At 42.5% G+C, this 20,413-nt stretch overlaps 1 long non-coding RNA gene across 1 annotated transcript; it reads left to right on the top strand.

Moving 5' to 3' along the window:
- The first annotated feature begins 274 nt into the window (after positions 1-274).
- On the top strand, positions 275-1,842 carry LOC126499597 (uncharacterized). Its single transcript, XR_007591117.1, has 3 exons — positions 275-424; positions 1,401-1,486; positions 1,597-1,842. It is a non-coding gene; the product is annotated as an uncharacterized lncRNA (long non-coding RNA).
- The last annotated feature ends 18,571 nt before the right edge of the window (positions 1,843-20,413 follow it).

The raw sequence follows: 20,413 nt of genomic DNA, 5'->3' as shown, positions 1-20,413 counted from the left end.
GCATCAGTTCCTCAGCGCGCATGCTTCTGAGAATGACTCCACGTAGTTCACACAACTATTTAGGAACTGTAAAGGTCCTGTTTACCGTCCTCTCTCGTCTCAGCCTCCAACCGTCTACTCCATCGACATTGCTCCTTAAAGTTCCACCCCTCACTCTGCCCTTCCCGAACTCCAAAGTCCTTACCTGTCCCGCACACCACTCCATTGAAGATATGTCCCACTGTGTGGTCCATTAGTTGTCTATGAGCACACGGCCTTAGATAAACTACAAGCTTCCTTGGCAGGAGCCAGTCAGGACAGGGCGCATGCTTGGAATGGAAGAAGATGTGCTGAGCGGATAAACGACCCTACAAACGGCATACAGTATTCTTGCGGCAAAATGTGACCCGGAGATGACAACACGGTTTTGCAATTCTTGAGACTGGTCAGTATGGTATACTGTGATGGTATACAGGTGCGGATGCTGCTAACCGGGAACGATAGTGGACGGGGAAGGCAGAGCAAGGTGCCCAGAAAGTTGTCAGGGTCAGGGGTGTTACCAAGATTTCTTTAGAGGAGCCATCTGCTGACCTTATCCTCTAAGGTTAGAACAGGCCTTGCTGATTCTTCGACCTTTGTCCATGGAAGGGGAAAGGAAAACACCCCCAGGATAGCACTTAAAATAGGAAGACAGAAAGAGGGGCAGATTGAACCTGGCTAGCCTGGCTTCTTTAAGGTTATGTAGTAGATTTTTGGGGCCTTAGTGCTTTGGCTGTGACCTCTGTTTGCCCCAAGGTCAGGTCAGCTTTCAGCGCAGCTTACAGATTAAACCCTTCGGACCTTCCGAAAGCCCGAGCTTTAACTGGTTTCAAGAACACAGGCCCAAACCTGCATATTATTTCCTTTGGCTTTAGAGGGGATGGGGGACTTCTCTGAAACCCCAGGTTCAAAAGACAGTAGCTGGAATCTCTGCTGAAGTGGAGTAACAGGCTCGGGGCTGAGCTGCACCCTAATGCAGGTGAAAAAGCAGGTATTGATTACTTAAAGAAAGTTAAAATAAAAGCAGTTTCTCTCCCCCATTTCGGCACATTGCAGCTTTTGGCCTATCCACTCACAGCTAAAAAAGCATTCTTTCCTGATAATCAGGCTTCAGCTGTCTGAATTTCAGGCCGAGCCTCTCCTCCTGAGCTTTGCTGAAGGGCTGCTTTAATTAACCATTATACCACAGATGTTATTGATTTTTTTTTTTTTTCAAATCTGGTTGAAACATCATTGTGCTGGATCATGGCCAAAACCAAGGCCTGAATTTGTGTGTGCGCGCTGCCATACTCTTTCTGCATACCTTATTAGTCTCTGTGTCTGCTAAGTGCAATCCTTAGTATTAACTCGGAAAATATAGAATTGATTTTTTTTTCGCCCAGCGGCCCTGATCTAAGGGCTCGTAATTTGAAATCTGAAAACCTGGGTCTGAGGAAGTCTTTCTGCGGTGACTCTACACTTCCTTGAAGTAAGCTTTTTATTCTTTAATTTAAAATAGAAAGCTCCCTCTGCCTCTCAAATAGACGTCTGGGGGGTTCGCAGGAACCTGGCTCTTTCTTTGCCTCCGAACTTTTTCAGGAAAAAGGCCTCCAGCGTCCTAATTTTCGTCTGTCCAACATATTTGACCAGCAATATCAATGGTAGAAAAATTTGAAATTCAAGCCTCTGGACGCTTTCTCTGTTTTGGAAGAAAAATCGGAAGGGCTTGAACAGAGTCGTCGGAGCAGGACCTCAGACAAACAGGGCATCTGCATTCCTCTCGCCGCCCACCTTCCCGTGATGAGCAACTCAAGGACCAAACAATCACGGTCGACTCCCCTCCGTTCTGATAAGGCCCCTGTGAGTTTAGCTATACCTTCTTTAAATGTAATTTGAAGCTTTTAAAACACTGTAATGGCGGCCCTTGACCTTTAAGACTCACGTGGAGAAAGAGATGGTGAAAAATGTTTATTTACTCTGCATTAGCGTTAAACTCCCGTTCTCCCCGAACCAGCAGTCCTTTTATAGAATGGAACTCACGCATGTCACCCCCATTCTTCCGACAGGAACCAGACAGGCCCACTTGAGCTGGAGAAACAATGGCCTGTGGCGGGTCCTATGCCTCAGTGAGAAACAACAATGCAGGCCTCTTAACGGATTCTGGCGTCGCGAGTGGGCGCTTGCAGTTCGCCATGTCTGCTGAGCAGAAGTTGGAAGAAGAAAAGATCATCTTGTAAACAATTAATTAATGTTTGTCATGAATTATCATTTTTACTTCCTTCTCGAGAGGCTCAAAGGGAATAAAAAGGCATTTTTGCAGGTGGTGGCATTCAAACTAAGGGCAATCAAAGGTTTGAGAGCCGAGGCGCAGCACTCCGAGTCTCTAAGGGTGAATGGTGCTAGGATTAGAGCGCAGCAGGGGGTTGAGGGCTTCAGGTGTGAAGCTTAACGTTTGTGATCAGCAAAAAAAGTCTCGAATTTATCTAAACTGCTCTTCTGCTAACAGTACTTCTCGCACATAAATGTTCTGAAACTGACAAGTGTTCTCATTGCTCTTCTAATGCAAACATGATCTGCATTTGAAAGATGCACCCCTTTGCCTAATTTAGAATGTGCATCACAAAGACCGTTAGATGATGACCCCACGAAGAGATACAAAACACCTCTCTCTCTCTCTCTCTCTCTCTCTCTCTCTCTCTCTCTCTCTCTCTCTCTCTCTCTCTGCATGCTGCATGCATATGCACACATGCAAACTGTCTCCTTCTTGCATGGATCTCCTTTGAAGCACCTAGCAAGGATCTGGTGTGATTGATTCTTTTTTCTTCCTTTCTAGAATTCTAAACTCTCCAATTAGATGACTCTTGCCCATGAGGTCTAAATCTTCCATTTTTTTTCATTTAATTTGGTTAATTGCCTAGAATTTGTTATCCTAACTTTTAATTTGACTAACTTTTTCCCGTCCACTTTCTATTGGTAGCAGTATGTTGAAAGGTATCTGACTCATTCAAAAATTTAAAATATATACATACCATGCCTAAGATGCTAAGATTTCCTAAAGAACTCTGAGCAATGTATGCGACTGCCTAGAACTAGTGATGTAGACAGGTACTGCCAGCGCCTTTAAGGTTGCTACAGTCCATAGAAACACATCTCGCACTTTCCAGCTCCCTCTTCATAATTTACTACTGAGCTCCACTCCTTTTGTCTCTGTATTATCAACCAACATCATCCACTTCCTGAACTCCCAAAAGAAAAAAAAAATGACGTAAAATATTGATGAGATATCACTTCATGAAATAAATCAAAATCTCACAGGAATGCATGAATCTGAGACTCAAGTTATTTTTAATCGAACCCTCCAAAGTTCTTTTGCTCTCCTGTGGTGCCCACCCATTTTCTTTTCTGCATTCCCTCTCCTGTATATTATCCACTGTTCGTCAGCCTAATGTATTCCAGGTCTTAGGGCCTGGAAGCCCCAAGGAATCCAAAATAACGAAAGTAAATGTAGGCACACGTTTGTCCCCTCTTGCCTCATGTTCTGTGATGACAAAGCCGAGTGCCACTCTGAGGTTTGTGCTTTCCATTCTAGACCATGTCATGGGGATTTCTCTTGAATCCAAATGTGCAATGCAAACCTGTGGGCTTTGGAAAGATCTTCCAGGAATTACCTGGGCTTAGGAAGAAGGGGCCAAACTAGAGTACTGTCAGGACAAAGACCCGAAAGGAGATTTAGAAAGTGTACAAGAGAAAGGAGACTGTATGGAAAGACAGCCAGCAGAGCCTCTGAGACAGAATGAGGCGCACTGCGGGTCTCACAGGGAGTCTCTGCTAAGTTCCTGTGAAAGTAAATTCATTTCTTTCTTTCTTTTTTAAATGGGTCTTCAAGTCTAAGGTCTTACTCATTTTGTCCTTTCCTTTTTATTTTGTACAGATGTCAAAATGCCAGGGAAAAAACCTAATGCCAACTGCTATAGGGAGAGAGAGGGAAGGGGACCACGAGGAGGGAGAGAGGAGGAAGAGAGGGATGGAGAAAGGAGAAGGTAGCAGTGGTTGGAATTCAAATGACAAGGAATAACTCTTGGCATCCAGCACCTGGGGGAGCTCCTAAGGCCAGTGACAAGGTTTCTTTCTAAGTCTTAGGTGGCTCCCCAGGTTACACTGTCCCCCACAACTGCTAATCTCCCCACCCTGCTGAGGATCCTTGCTCTGCAGTGACTTTGCCCACAGTGTGAGGATCAGGATGCAGAGAGGGAAGGGAAGTCCACCTTTCTCCAGGCCTGCTGGCTGCCACATTCCACTGCCCTGGCTGTGACTCAGTCAGGGCTTTAGTCAGCTAGGAGGGCATTCGGTAGAGAACCAGAAATGGGGAGCTGAAATGGCTCCCCGAACCTTAAAATTTGAGTCCACGTGCCTCTTATTGATATTGAATCAGCTTGTCTAGGTGTGAAAGAGAAAAATATTTTTGCATAGGATGAATATTTAAGAAAGAACTTTTTTCTTAAAGTAAATATCAATTCGCCATCCATAAAAAAATTATAAGCAAGAAAAGTATCAGAGTTGTATGCCTCTCCTAGCAGGAAAGGAATATAGCTTTCCTATTCTCTTTGCAATGTATACAGTCAGATACCGCCCATACCCCCACACCCTCCGCCACATCTCTAGAGCCGCTGGTTGCACTGGCCAGAGCAACAGAACAGTTTCCAGCATTGCTCCGAGTAGCTCTTTTTCCGCCTGTAGCAGGGAACCAGGGATTTGAGAATAACGCCTTCCTATAAGCTGCTAATGAATGCTCCCCCCAACCGGCCGAGAAGGAGTCGATGATGAAAGAATTAGGAACTGTTACCACTTGACTGGCTCTCCTGGTTAGATCTGTCTTTTCCAATGGGATTGACCTTTCTAGGACTTCTGCCTGCGTGAGAGGTCCCACCCCGTCACTATTTTAAGGGGATCTGTGAAAGGCTCCTTGTTTCGTGTCCCTCCCCCACCCCCATTAGGCCACCACTGTGTGCTAGTGCTTGAAATTAATCAAGGGCCCCTTCTAGGAAAGGGATTCCTCTTTGAGAGAAACGGAACTGGACACTTTGCCGCCTTCTCGCGCACATCTCTCTTTGCCCCGCCAGCCTCTGTTTCCCAAAGCTCCCTAGACAAAGCCTGGCGACTCTGGGGGAAGCTGCGAGGAGCCCAGGCCGGCTCTTGCCAGACAGCTGCTGTTTGAACCCAGTTCTGACCGTAAAATCAAAAGTGGGTCCGAGGGAAGCGGTAAACACGGTGCAATGAGCCTTTTGAAGGCAGCTGATGCCTCATTTGGGGTGACATGTTGTGGCTGATGAGTGTGGATGATGTGGGGTTTTCGATAAGTGCCTCATCAGTATCCTCATCATGCTCGTGTTGCTCCGCCGCGGCGTGTGCCCTGACTTGATTGTAATTGCCCGAATCTGCTCCCGCTGCTCAGGCGCGCACAGTAATATGCAATAAAACAGCAAGGAGTGAATGTTAACCGTCTGAGTTCTGACACGGTGGCTCTGTGGTTCAAGATCTCCATTAAGGACTGGGGAAGGGGGGGTGCGGGGGGCTGTAAGAAAAGAAGGCATCAGAAATTTCCCAGGGCCCGCTTGTGTGATCAAAGGGAAAGAAGAGAAATTAGGCGCCATTTAGTCTTAGATGCTCACAGGTAGACACTAACAGGTAGTTTGCTGGCATATATTTGTAATTAATTTTTTCCCATCCCCAGGTGTCCCTGTTTGGCTCATTAGCTGTAACAGCGGGCATGGCTGTCACCTCTTTTCAGACGTACCTGATGGTCACTTTCTGCAGGGTTAGCCTAACCCTTCGAGCACCTAGCGCCCAGAGTCTACAGAAGGTTGTTCCGGGTACAGTTGCTAAGGGGTAGTTTTTCAGACCACTCCGAGGCAGAGCTCAGAAACATTAACCAAATGACCACCGCCTACTCGCTCCCTTCACCTTCAGTAGCGCCCAGGGTGGCCTGCTGTCTTTCCTTTGTTCTATCATGTTCACACGTGTAGGGAAGCCTCAGTGGTATGCTTTGATATCCAACCTGCTAGTGTAGGGAGTCAGCTCTCGAGGAGGGACATGGTCCCAGGACTGTCACGGTGGTCACGGTCACGTTGGCAACAGAACCTTTCTGGGAAAGGGGCCTGTCAGGTGGGCACGCCTTTCCTTTCTCAGGCAGGTTACTTTAAATGAGGGAGGAAGGGATGGCTGGAGTCTGCCTTGAAAGAAATGAGATCATTTTCTTTATTAAAAAAATTAATATTACATTGTGCGTATGTGTGTGAGAGAGTGTGAGTATAGGGGGTTGTATCTGAATTCAGGCCTTCAAGTTTGGCAGCAAGCACCAAGCCCCAGTGACATCATTTTTTTAAAATCAAATTACACTTTGTAACTGGGTTCCACTCTAGGTCTTATGATAAATATAAACACTTGACAACGTACATAATTTCTGCATTTTCTTGGTGGTAACCACCCCCATACCTTTAAAGCCTGGAATGATTCACAAATTGTTTATCTTTTGTAAGTAAAAGCTACTACTCAATGTATTGTCTACTTAGAAATACACTTAATGCATCTCACCTAAAATATCATTATTCTTTTCAGTTTCCTGTTAGCTGAGTTTGGGGGGAGATGGCAGTCTAATTTCAAAATGAGCTTTTAATTACATAAAGAAACTCTGCCACAGGGTTTCTTTTCTTTCTTTCTTTCTTTCTTTTTTTTTTTTTTTTAAGAAAGTAGGGTTTGCTGAGGGGTGTCCCTTTTTTTCCCCCTTCCCATTTTATAGTAGTGTCTTTTCAGGACCTTACAAATGCCATTTCTTTAGACTGTGGGTTTTCTCCTTCTCTGAAAAAAAAAAAAAAGCCTCACATTTGAAGCTAATGAATTCAGCCTCCACGCCTCTGTGGAAGCTCCTATACAGATGGGGTTTCATTAACTGTTTGAATGTATCAGGAACTACTTAAGAGAGACAATTCCTGCCTGCGTGGATGATTAATGGAACAATCCCTAGAAAGACCACCTCCACAGTAACTACCTGGCCCTTGCCTAATAAGCCTCTCTGGCTAACTTCCCCCTGCCCTCACCCGTCTTTCACACCAGTAGCCCAGAGCTGCTTTTCTTGCAAGTAATGGTTTCAGCCTACTCGGTTCTGCCCAAGTCTCTGGTAACCTTCAACTTGAGCATGAGAAGAGAATGAACTTAGCCCTGTTAGCTTTGTTTGCCAGTGTCTATGTGGGAGACAGCCATTGTCATCCCAATGACAAGCCTTGCTTTGAAGATAATGGACCCATCTGTGTCTTGTTATTCCTTAAGATTTAACCCTGCGTTTTTAGATCAAGTCCTCACTCAGAGTCGTCTATTTTGTCATGTAACATCCCTTCCGACAAAGTCTTGCCATTTTCTTTCTGCCTTAACCAGATGTCAGTGCTAGCAGGTGGCGCTTTGCACAGCTGGTGCTTTTGATCCAGGGATCGGTGCATTTCAGAGGTGGGTCAGTCCTGGACAGAGCGCTGGCTCTTCCAGTCACATTGACACTCTACCAAAGTCACCACATTAGTACATGACCCCAGGTGACTTTAGTAATGAAGCATTTTAATCTCCTAAAAACAGATGTATTGCTGGGCGGTGGTGGCACATGCCTTTAATCTCAACACTCGGGAGGCAGAGGCAGGCGGATCTCTGTGAGTTTGAGGCCAATGTGGTTTAAAAGAGCTAGCCTAGTTCCAGAGAAGGCACCAAAGCTACACCAAGAAACTCTGTCTTGAAAAAAAAAAAAAAAAGAAAGAAAGAAACAAAACAAACAAACAAAAAAAACCAGGAATATTATGGGCTGGGCTGATGTGGGTGTGTCTTTTATCTATCTGCTGCTTTCATTGGTCAATTAATAAAGAAAACTACTTGGCCTGATAGGGCAGAATTTAGATAGGCAGAGTAGACCAAACAGAATGCTGGGAAGAAGGGAAGTGAGGCAATTGCCATGCCTCTCCTCTCTGGGTCAGATGCTATGGAGCCAGCCATTAGGTCAGACATGCTGAATCTTTCCCGGTAAGCCACCACCTCATGGTGCTACACAGATTATTAGAAATGGGTTAATCAAGATGTGAGAGTTAGCCAATAAGAGGCTAGGATTAATGGACCAGGCAGTGTTTAAATGAATACAATTTGTGTGTTGTTATTTCGGTTGTAAAGCTAACCATGCGAGAGCCAGGTGGGATGAAAAGCAGGCCTGCAGCTCTATCTACACTGGGCAGTGGTGGCTCACGTCTTTAATCCCAGCACTTGGGAGGCAGAGACAGGTGTATCTCTGTGAGTTTGAGGCCAGTCTGGTCTACAGAGTGAGCTCTAGAACAGCTAGGGCTGTTACACAGAAAAACCCTATCTCAGAATAAAATAAAGTAAAATAAGATAAAAAACAGGCATATTAAATGTATGCAACTTAGAGCAGTTTTTGAAAAGCAGGAAGAGCTACTGTACCAGAGAAACAAAGATGCATAAACAGCCTGTGCTGGAAGGGTGCATGCTCTAAATCAGCGTGCTGCAGGGGAATGTTCTGGAAAGGAAAAGCTAAGCCAAGAATGCAACCAGGACAGCAATAAATTCCATCTAAGCAAATGATGGTAGTTTTTTTTTTCCTCCAGAAATTTATTACTAAGAATGTGCAAACAAATGATTTTTTTATATTGGTGTGTGTATAAGATTTCTAAGTTTCTGTTCTTAACTAAAATCATTATATTGGTCCAAAGAAGTAGTAAATCAAAAAGAAAAGGAAAGTTAGTAGAACTTTCTAGGTGTGCATATGTGTGTTTAGGTTCCCATCCTTCAAGGATTGAATCTATACCCCCATATAAAGTGTGTGCTTACTGTAAGTACTGCACCTATATACCCATCTAAAGTGTGTGCTTACTGTAAGTACTGCACCTATACACCCATCTAAAGTGTGTGCTTACCGTAAGTACTGCACCTATACACCCATCTAAAGGATGGGCTCAGGGTAAGTCTGAAGTCAAGGGTTAACGGAATGGGGCCCTACAAAGAGTGTTCTACAGTAGCAATTAAGAAAAGGTGAAAGGAGAAAGTAAATTCTGAAATGCAAGAAGCTTTTGTTACATGGCAGGTTTAATCAGCAAGAACGCATAAGTCAGCTTTTAGATAGAGCAGCAACCGGATTGGATACAGGCTGAAAAGGTTTGGCTGTGGATTCTGTACAAGTTGAAGGATATGCAAAACCTGCCGCATCAACAATTCATTTCTTCTTCTTCTTGTTTTGTTTTTTCAAGACAGGGTTTCTCTGTGGCTTTGGAGCCTGTCCTGGAACTAGCTCTGTAGACCAGGCTGGTCTTGAACTCACGGAGATCCGCCTGCCTCTGCCTCTGCCTCCCGAGTGCTGGGATTACAAATACAAACAAAATTAACCCTGGGATAGCATTACAACATTAGTAAGGTTGCCGTGGAACCAGAGAAATGTTTGGCCTAAGGACTATAACCTGGCCTTACCTGGAGGGATGGCCATACAGAAGATATATTTGTGTATTCAGATACACGTTATCTGCTGACTTGTAGTGACTTCTCTCCATGGAGCCTTAGCAAATGCTGTGTACTGATAGTAGAAGAAACTAGGTCCACTTGCTTGTGTGTCTATGCTAAGTGGAGAATCGTTGGTACCCTGTAATGTAGTTCCTTGTCCAGGTGGTATGAACAGGGCTGGGAATCATTTGGTGATTCCATGTAGTTGTCCAGGTCCTGAACCTTTATCCATCTGATGCATTTTAGGGAAACAAATGGCTAGGTATCCTACAAAACCTCAGTGTTGACTCCAAGCTGCCAAGGGGACTGGAGTTGGGAAAGTTCCACATGGCCTTGAGTTAAACCAGCATGGGCCAAGGAAGCATTCTCCGAAGAACCAAATTTCAAATGTGAGTTTGTTTGAGAAAATGTTTGAAGACAAGCAGGTCTCCCCCAAATGAGTTACCTATTCTGATAAAGGCTCTAATCTCCCTGGCAGCTGGATAGATCTTTAGGCCAGAAATAAAAATGCTCTCAAGTTAGAACCATAACCCTGAGATTTTGATAAGTAATTTGACTTATTATAAGTGACCATATTCTATTCTGTGGTCATGCGAAAGGAGCTTAGTAATTAATGGTAGATTTCCAGTCTGGAGTCTGTTGGCATTAGGGTCAGAAGGAGAGTGTACTGAAGACAAGGAAAATGGTGGCAGCAGAGAAATAAGCCTGGGTGCTGGTGTGGACGAATAAGACATCCCCATCTTTCCTAAACTTGGGACAAAAGAGATAAGCAAAGACCTGAGTTTCATGCCCCTCCCCCCCCACCGCTTTGCCAATAAGGAGACCTTTAAAAGAAAAGGAAATGCACAGAATAAACTAGAAGTGTGTCTCAAGATGGACAAAGGGAATGCAAAATTAAACTCTCGATGTGAAAGAGAAGGCACAATGGAGCCTTCTAGATGAGATACCTTTGGAGAAAATTTCAATTTCACTGTCTCTTTTCTTTCTTGCTTGTTTTTTTTTTTTTTTTTTTTTTTTACCCTCACAGATGTACTCCGTGGAAATCCTGGAAGCCTTTTCTTTATTATTTCTTTTTTCCTTTCTCTTTTTGCTACGTGGGATACATTCACTTCTTAAAAAAAGTCCCTTCACATGTTGTTGAGACAGGTCCCCATTCTCTCGTTTAGTTTCTGACGACTAGCTGCCGTTGGCAATGCTTACATCCAGTCCTCTCTTGTTTGTTCCATTTCTTATCTTCTTCATCTCTCCTTTTTCTTCACTTCCTCCTTATCTCTTATTAACTGTTATGTTCCGGTATCTTGTGATTTCCATAAAATGTCTTCTCCCCCCCCCCTTTTTTTTTTTTTAAAAAAAAGCGTGTCTAACTTAAACTTTTGGACAGAAACTCAAGCTTCTATCTATGACTGTACATACCTAAGCTAATGGGCTCAGTCTTGTTAGCAAGCTGGCAGTTTGTGTTCATTTACTACCTGATGAAGGAAGGTCATTGGTTAATTAATAAAGAAACTGCTTGGCCTGATAGGTTAGAACATAGGTGGGTGGAGTAAACAGAACAGAATGCTGGGAGGAAGAGGAAGTGAGCTCAGAAGCCACGCCTCTCCTCTCCAGGGCAGACGTGATGAAGCAAGCTGCCAGGTCAGACATGCTGAATCTTTGCCGGTAAGCCACACAGATTATTAGAGATGGGTTAATCAAAATATGAGAATTAGCCAGTTAGAGGCTAGAGCTAGTGGGCCAAGCAGTGTTTAAATGAATACAATTTGTGTGTTGTTATTTTGGGGCATAAGCTAGCCAGACGACCAGGAGCCAGGGCGGCAGGAACGCAGCCCGTAGCTCCCCACTACAACTACCCATGTTGTGATCCTGCCTATGTATTGAAAATGTTTGTAAATGCCAAAAAAAAATGTGTTTTCATCTGAGCATTGAATGATATCACCCATAGCATTACATTGTATAGAACTGCAAAACTTCTGGCTTTTCAAAGTCTGTAGCTCTGGATTGTGACATGACTTGCACATGACATGGTGTCTTTTGTCACCATCCCATGTGATTTTTCTTGTTGAAGAGAGGTTTATCCCACCCAGGGGAATCAGGTCATGGAAATCAGAGCTCTTTAGAGAGAGAAACATGGATGGGACAAACTCAAATTTGTTTTATATAATTTTTCTAGATTTATTTATTTTGTGTATGAGTGTTTCCAACGGCATGTATGTATGTATACAATGTATCTGCCTTGGGGATCAGAAGAGGGTGTCTGATCCCCTGGAACTGGGGTTCTAAGTAGTCGTGAACCTGTGTGTGGGTGCTTGAGAGTGGCGCTCAGGTCCTCTGCCAGAGCAGCCAGTGCTCGTAACAGCTGAGCCATCTGCCTAGCCCAAGACACTAAAATACAAAGTTGGCAGATGACAGCCATAGCTGGAGCTTCCAGGTGCGTGGCAATCTTGTGTGAGTACATTCATCTTTTCCCCCCCCCCCCCCCCCCCGGAAAAACCCTGGATTGCTTCATTTGCGATGCCCGCTTTGTTCCTGAACACGTGCTTTCTGTGATATCCCCCACCCCCACCCCGTGTGCCTGTGTTTTGACGCCACGGTACGTTCTGACACTGAGAAAACAACTGGATGCTCTTGAAAATTAGGCGTGTTTGTAGATGGAGAAGAGGCAAAGTTTTCTTTAATGATATGAGGTCAAAGAAGTAGAGTTTAGTGTGTTTATTTGCCAGAGTAGGGGACGGGGATCCTTCCTTTATATCTACCTGGAAAGGGATTTTAAAAAGAAAGGAAGGGACGGAGGGAAGGAGGGAGGGAGGGATGGAGGGAGGGAGGGAGGGAGGAAGTTGGGGGTGGGGCAGGACACCCAGGGAGTTGTGGGAGGAGACAGGGCAGAAGTGGTGTCAATACAGTTCTCACACGGGAAATTCTCACGATCTGGAAATCAAAATCACTCAGGGACTAAATATTCAGAGTTTATATTTTAAGTTCCTGTAACTGTGTATGTATCACCAATGGGATATTTGCCGGGTTAATATCTTGGGGATTTTTTTTTCTCTTAATCTTCCCCACTTTAGGAGTAAGAGGAAAGCGCTCCCCTCCCCACTTCCTCAAAAGGAAAATTTACCGTTTCTAGAGAGTAGAATTTAATCTTTACTGTTTTAAAAAAAAATCTATAAAAGTAACAAAAGTGTTTTTCTTTTTTTTTTTTTTTTTAAAAATGTGGTTTTAGTTTGCTTTCTTGGTTGGGGGTGGTTTGTTGCTGCGTTAGGTTTTTTTGTTTGTTTGTTTGTTTTTTTGATAAAGAGCTTAAAGTTGGATGGGCAGGGAGGGGGAGAGGATCTGGAAGGACATGGGGAGGGGAAGAATATGACCAAAATATTTTCAAATTTAAAAGTAGCTTTAAATAATAAAATATAATATTATTAATAATAAATACTTCCCCTAAAAAGTAACACCTGTGAGTAAAGGAAACCTTCATAAAAATGTAAGGAAACCGTTCTGACATGTCTGAGAGAGAGGGAGTGCTATTTTTTGACAATGTAGTCACTCATCCCATCCAGTTACTTAAAGCTGCTGAAGAACAAACTTTAAATGGCCGAAGTAAATTACCTTGAGGGGGAAAAAGAGAGATAGATAGTCTAGTTAGAATTAAGTCAAACTGAAACATATTTAAAGAGACTTAGAAACTATCTTGATTAATATCTTCAAAATATGTTGGAAGGTGGGCCTGGAGGCACACACCTGTAATCCCAGTCCTTGGAAGACTAAGACGATAGAAATAAGAGTTCAGAGCCAGCCTCAATGACAAAATGAGCTGAAGGCCAGCCTACAGTATGTGAAATCAAACTGTATGTGTGTGTCACCTAATAAATAAAAGCATGTCTAAAGTAAAATGTTGTAAACCCTTTTAAAAATATTTTGAAAGTCATTTTGCTTTCCAAATTAAAAAAAAGAAAGAAAGAAAGAAGGAAAGAAAGAAAATGAAGAAAGGAAGGAAGGAAGAAAGAGAGAGAGAGAAAAAAAAATAAGTGCATTGACTTCTCAGACTCGTGTGTGTTCTACACAGAGCAAATCTCCAAACTTTTTTTTATAGTATCACAAAACTGTAAGTAGGGCCTAAGATTCAAAACATTTATTCATGCACCATAGAAAACTTTTTATCACTTTTAATGTCGAGTGCATGTTCTTAAACACGCATGAGACAGGGCCTCGGCAAACGCTCTTTCTGCAGCGTGGTGACTCTTTCCCAGCAAGTCCCCTCTGATTTCGGTAATTCTTCCTTTACAGATGTCACCTGCACGATCAACTTTCATTTTCATCAGAAGGGCTTAACGTTTTCATTTGCGCTGTGTTGAGGGGAGAGATCTTTAGCATGAGTGATTGCAAAAGCCTGTGGACCTCAAATACAGTTTTCCTCTTACTCACTAATGTCGAGATGTGGAACTGGGAAATAATGTATCTGGGATTGCTGAGGGTATCAAATTCTTTTAATAGTCAACAGTCATTTTCTCTAACTGCCTTATGTCTCTCGGTGTCAGTCTGATAATTATACGCTATCAATTCTGTGTCGTTTCCTCCGGGATTCCCTGTCTACTATGCAGCACTCTTAACTGTTTCTCTTTACCCAAACAGATGGTCTAATGGCTGGATCAAAGGTTTACTTGAACCCATTTTAAATATTATACGTTTGGCCATAAAATCATGCATCTGCAGTTGAGTATGCATTTATATCAAACTTACAGCTTTAAATTTCACTCAAGACCTAAGCTTCATATTTAGTGTGGGTTTTGAATGCAGATTTACTATAAAATAAGTGAATACTAATGTCAGGTTATTTTGGAAAGTGTTCTTTTATGCATTTAATACAATCACAAAATGGCTGCCCACAGGTGGTCTTTTCAGAGGGTTAAGCCACAATGCTCAGAACAAAAAAGACACTAGAATCTAATGTTCTTCAGAATTTAAAAAGCTGTTCACTTGCTTTTGTTAATTTTCAGATTTAGCCAGGTCCATTATTGTCGAGCCCCCAAAGCAGGACATTCTTTTTTGACATTTTGCCCTAAATAGACACTGACCGGGGCTGACTCTCCGGCTCGCTGTTTTGTCGCACAAGCGGAAACTAGTTGCAAACAATGAGAGGCATTCTTGGCGCTTAAGTGGCTAAGGGATAGACCAGTTTAGCCGTGCGGCAGCTCTGGCACATTCTGGGTTAAGGTAAGTATTTAATTACGCCTTAACACATTTTTCTCTCTCTTTTTTTTTTTTTTTTCCTAGAGGATTATATGACCTAGTGACAAGCTCATTCACTTCCTGAGGTTATCATGTGACTTTAAAGACCATACCATTGAAAGCCTGCTACAAAACAGACTATTCTTTTACCAAATGGTTATTCACTTAAGAGAACAGGGTAAAGATCTATATGTGGTTTCATTGCAGGGCTAACATGACACATAGTGCTAGCTTTTCGTAAGATGAAATTGTTTACGAAGCTTACGGGAAAACTGAAAAGGGGCGATGGCTTCTTTCTAAGCACGGGGATCAGGATGTATTAGATATAGGAGGGAACTGTTTCAAAGGCGCGTGATTCAAAAATAGAAGAAAACAAGACAACTTTTACGTTAAGATATATGAGTGAAAGCACCACTTAGAGCAAGTGGTAGAACTTCCCAACCATCACTGTAAGCACGAGTCTGTTCACCTGAGCCTTTACAAATGCTAGCATGCACAAAGCATGGAACTGTGGGTCTTTGTGAGAGAGGGATAAACAATATTTTATGCAATGTATAGATTAAAGTAATGTCTATAAAATAAATTTCTACTTGCTTTCAATAAATGGATAGAAAAGTTAAAATAACCGGAGTGGGTTTTGTCTAGGGGCTATTACAGAAAGAAAACACTAATTTAGATGTTTTATATAAAACTGTAGTTTAGGGATGTCCTGATGTTCCCGATTCGGTTATATCACCGTGGCCATCGGTACCAACAGCACAGCTCACAGGACAGCAACATTCAGGGTGAGGAATTGGAGCCACTGGAAACTCCGGTCTTCACAATCATCAAGAGGAAAAAAGGGTACATTATATATGTGGCGAGGATTTCTAAACCTCCTGCTGTTATTTTAAGTGTATCTTTGTGCCCATTGTCAATAAATGGATGTTTTACAAGTAGGCCTTTCAGTTTGTAAGATACAGAGTCTTTCAGGACAGGGCTCTCCATACATGCTTTTTCATTCAACTGCCTAGTGAACTTTTGCCCTTCAAGGATTCCAAAGTTTTCTAGTCTAGAGAACTTCAGCTGAAATTACTTAAAATGTACTTTCTTTTAAAGTTTACATGTTTCCCTCAAAACTGGGTAAGCAGGACTGTGGTTAGCCTAGGAAATGCCTGATACTTTACCTTATATCAATTCTCCACCCCATTAGCTGTAACTCAGGTTGGAGGCGCCTATCTAATTGCAAAGGAGTCTGGGAAGTGTAGTATACGAGTTGCTTTTTTCCTGCTGTGATAAAACACCATGGCTAAAGATATAAAAAAGAGAGTTAATCTTGGCTTACAATTCCAGAAGGCCATAATGGCCAATAGGTATGGCAGGAAGCTTGGATCAACCATGACATGAAGCTGAGAGAGAAAACGGGAAGAAGGAAGAGGCTATACAATTTCAAAGTGCACCCCCCCACACACACACACTGAATTACTTCCTGGGGCAAGGCTACATCACCTAAACCTTCCCAAACAGTGCCACCATCTAGAAACCAAGTATTTAAATACCTGAACCTATGGGAAGCATTCCTCATTCAAACCACCAAATGGGGGTTATACTCAGATCCAAAAATGAAAATAATATTGATGATATTCTAACATATCTCTGCCAAAATGATCTTTAGCAAATGACAGATGTGCCTTTTCCCTCGATTGAAGTGTGTCACCTATGAGCTGGGCTCATTTGTACAGGCATCTCCAGTGTCTTTGTGACATCGTAGGCTAAATTGTTCCTTAGCACTTTGGGACAATTATTAAAACACCCTCCCAGCTTTTATGAAGCATTTGAACTGATCCGGACTTGGGAGAAACACTTCTGCTTAGCTACTGAGGGCACATAAAGAGTTATTTACTGCTATCTACCTAATAAGTAGTACCCCTGAAATTTTCTCTTGCCTATGCGAATCTTACATCTAAACATACAACAAAACATTAATTTGTATAGCAAATGCCCAGGAAAAGAAGCTAAAAAACGCTTTACAGATATTGTGGGATCCCCATGATGTTGTGATCTCAAATAAGACTACAGAGCATGAGACCCAACACTCACGACTAAAAGAGACTGTCCATTGGAAAGCATCTGAGACAATGTTAGTAGAGGAGTATCTGAGTGGATTATGTCTTTCTGGATCATCAAATTTATATATATTTATTTTTTACAGATGATTGCGCTTTTTATTATCTAGTTTAAAAGTAGGAGAGGTAAAAGTCTGCATCACAAAACTTAATATCAAGTAGTATTGAAGATGTCTATCCTTTTATTATCCTCTTGGAGAGCTCGTATTGTATTGTGGAACTAGAAAATGAAGCCATAATTAATTTCAGCAGCTAGTCCAGCCACACGGACAGAAGCAATTCACCTGCACTTATGAAACAAATTGGTAGTGAGAATCTATTTTGCTGCTGAAACCAAATAGATTTTTCATGATATTGTTATGCTAAGTTGAACATCACACCTTTTGTGTTCTCTCCATTTGGCCTTGAATAAACATTAGTACAATAATAATCTAAATGGTTTGCAAGTGGTCATGAGCAGTTGCCCATCTGCTTCGGACAAAATTATACAAATCAATTACATGGACATAAAAGCCAAAAAATGTGGGCGAATCAGCAGCATAAGTAAAATGGATCAACCCTTACGCTTTTTTCACCATATATCATCCCTCCTAACCAAAGATGAGTAAATTAGGCTCATTAACCTTGAAAAATTATATAATTTATGCATAATAGGTTTGAAACAATACGTTGTCTCTGAGTTCTGATGAATATTTTGTCAATGGCACTGTATAGTTTAATTGGAAGTTGTCAAAGGGGATTATTTGAAAATTGTTTGTTCTTTCCTAGGGAAACTGTTTCATGAAATTGGCTGGTATTTATTGCTACTCTAGAACTCTAAATGAAAAATCTAATCACTCCATCATGTTTAGACGGAAGTGAATGTGCATTAACTTTTATGAAATCAGCACTGAATCTGTGTACAAAGGTTTGACTTGAGAGAAACCAAAGAAGCCAGATGGTGATGGCTCATGCCTTTAATTCTAGCACTTGAGAGGCAGAGGCAGGTGGATCTCTGTGAGTTCGAGGCCAGCCTGGGCTACAAGAGTTAGTTCCAGGACAGCCAGGGCTACAAAGAAACAGTCTAAAAAAATCTAAAAAAAAATGTCTAAAAAAGAAAGACAGAAAGACAACGAAAAGAAACACTGTTCACTGGCCTTTTTTTTTTTTTTTTTTTTGGTTTTTCGAGACGGGGTTTCTCTGTAGCTTTGGTGCCTGTCCTGGAACTAGCTCTTGTAGACCAGGCTGGCCTCAAACTCCCAGAGATCCGCCTCCTCTGCCTCCCGAGTGCTGGGATTAAAGGCGTGTGCCACCACCGCCCGGCTGTTCACTGGACTTTTGTCCATAAAGTCTCATAAAACTATTTATCACGATCCTCAAAAACCCACCAATCAGAGTTTGGGGTGAGGGTACATCTGAGACATTAAGAAGATTGGGGGTGAATTTGATCAAAATACATTTATAAAATTCCCAAGGAATTAATAAAAAGTTATTTGAGCCAGGGTTTCTCTGTGCAATAGCTCTGGCTGTCCTGGAATTTGCTTTGTAGACCAGGCTGGCGTTGAACTCACAGAAATCCTCCTGTCTCTGCCTCCCAAATGGTGGGATTAAAGCCATGAGCCACCAACCCAGTCTCAATAAAAAAAATTTTTAAGATATCAACAAATAAAATTTTCATTTGGGGAAAAGAGATCAGCTTATCCGTTCTGCAAATCTACCATTGAAAATGACCACTGAGAAGTGATTTTTCTCTCCACTTGCGTCTTTTATCACTATTATTTCTTGTTTCCTGATACCTTGCTCAATGCTCCATTTAGAGAAATGTTCTTTCTTATTCTTCCAATACTTCTGTCTCTTAAAGTCGCTTCTGGGAGAGTGAGATGGAAGACTGAGAAGATGGGTTAGCTGGTAAGAGTACTTGCTGAGCAATCACAAGGATCAGAGTTTGGGCATCAGCACTCAAGTAACAACCTGGGCATCCTGTACACATCTGTTATCCCAGTTCGGAAGGCAGTAGAGAGAGGAGGGTCACTGAGGCTTGCTGGCTTCCAGCCTAGTTAAGAAAACATGAGTCCCACGCTCAGGGAAAGACCCTACCTCAAAGGAATATGCAGAGTGATGAAGGAGGACAATTGGCATCCTCTTCTGATGTCCACATGCTCACACAGTGTGTGGCCACACATACATGTGAGCATACACACACACACACACACACACACACACACACAGATTTAATCAAATAAATCTGAAGGTAAGATGCAATATAAACGTGTGATATTCTGAGCCTTAAGTTTGTAGTCTGTTCTGATGATGTCTGGGCAATCTTTATAATTTGTTCTTGCTGCCTTTCTCTGTGTGTGTTCTTTCTCACAGCACCTGCACACATCTTGATTCCTTAATCACTCGGGGTTGTTGCTTGCGATTGTTGTATTTTTGAAAGCTCTTCATGCGTCAGGATTAATCCAGAGGACTTAAGTTTGGCACTGGGGGAGTTAAAACACTTGAGGAGTAGTGTAAGTTCTTAATTAATACAGAAAGAAGAATCACTTATAATTCATTTCAAAATATCCAGTGCTGATCCAAATAATATTTTGGAGTAAATGGGTGTGTGGTGAACAGTCTTCCATGGTTCCTCATTCACAGATTCTCCCTGCTGGTGTGAGGGCTGTTCAGAACAGCACTTCACTTTTTGGTTTATTTATTAAGATCCTGCACTCAACTATAAGAAATTAGCCTCCTAGAGGTGAATCACTTCCTCCACTGCAAAGAAGAAACCTGTTACTATAGCAAGGAAGAAACGCTTGCATACATTCCCGAAGCAGACAATAGAGAAAAGACCAAATAGCTTCATTGTTTAGTCCATCCCGAGTGTGAAACAGGGCAGCTGGGGGTTTGAGGAATGTGCACTGACTGTCTAACAGGGTGAGCTCGTGACATCCCATTAGACAAGGGGTATTCCTAGATGGGAACGTGATTTTTTTTTCTTTTGGAGAGCTTTTAAACTCAGAGTTCTTTAGTAATTTAAAAATGGAACGACTTAAAGAAAGGTGGTTTTCACCCCCATAGGACCTTCTGAACAGTAACAGCATATGACTGCAACAGAAGAAACACTGAGAAAGTGCCAGTCAGGACCTGGGTCTGGTCACAGAATCACCTGCTACAAGTCAGTCAGTGCCTTCGTTGTCGGCAAAGTGCTCTCTGAGGCACTGTTGCCTCTCCTTCTGTTTCCACTGAGTGTACGGTCTGCTCGTTTGCGAGGTTAGCATTTCCAGATAACTAATACCAAATAGACTTTGAGTCTCTCAGAAGAAAAGCTATTTTTCACTGACAGCTACCTTGACGAAGATGTAGCTCAGTGGCAGAGGACTTGTCTAGCATTGTAGAGCCCTGCGTTCTAACAGCAACACTGAAAAAACTCAAAAATAATGGTCCCTCAGGACAAAGCTGCCTAATTTACAACTAAGCTGCCTGCCTGAGCAGAGTCTGCAAATCTCCAAGAGGGCACACAGTTACTCGGTGCTGGTCATGCTGGTTCCCACTGGTCCCCTCTCTTCTTCTCCTTGCTATCATAATATATA

Source organism: Alexandromys fortis, unplaced genomic scaffold, assembly GCF_014885135.2.
Source record: "Alexandromys fortis isolate MF-2015 unplaced genomic scaffold, M_Fortis_MF-2015_v1.1 scaffold_35, whole genome shotgun sequence".
Taxonomy (NCBI): domain Eukaryota; kingdom Metazoa; phylum Chordata; class Mammalia; order Rodentia; family Cricetidae; genus Alexandromys; species Alexandromys fortis.
This window is presented reverse-complemented; position numbering and strand designations above follow the sequence as displayed.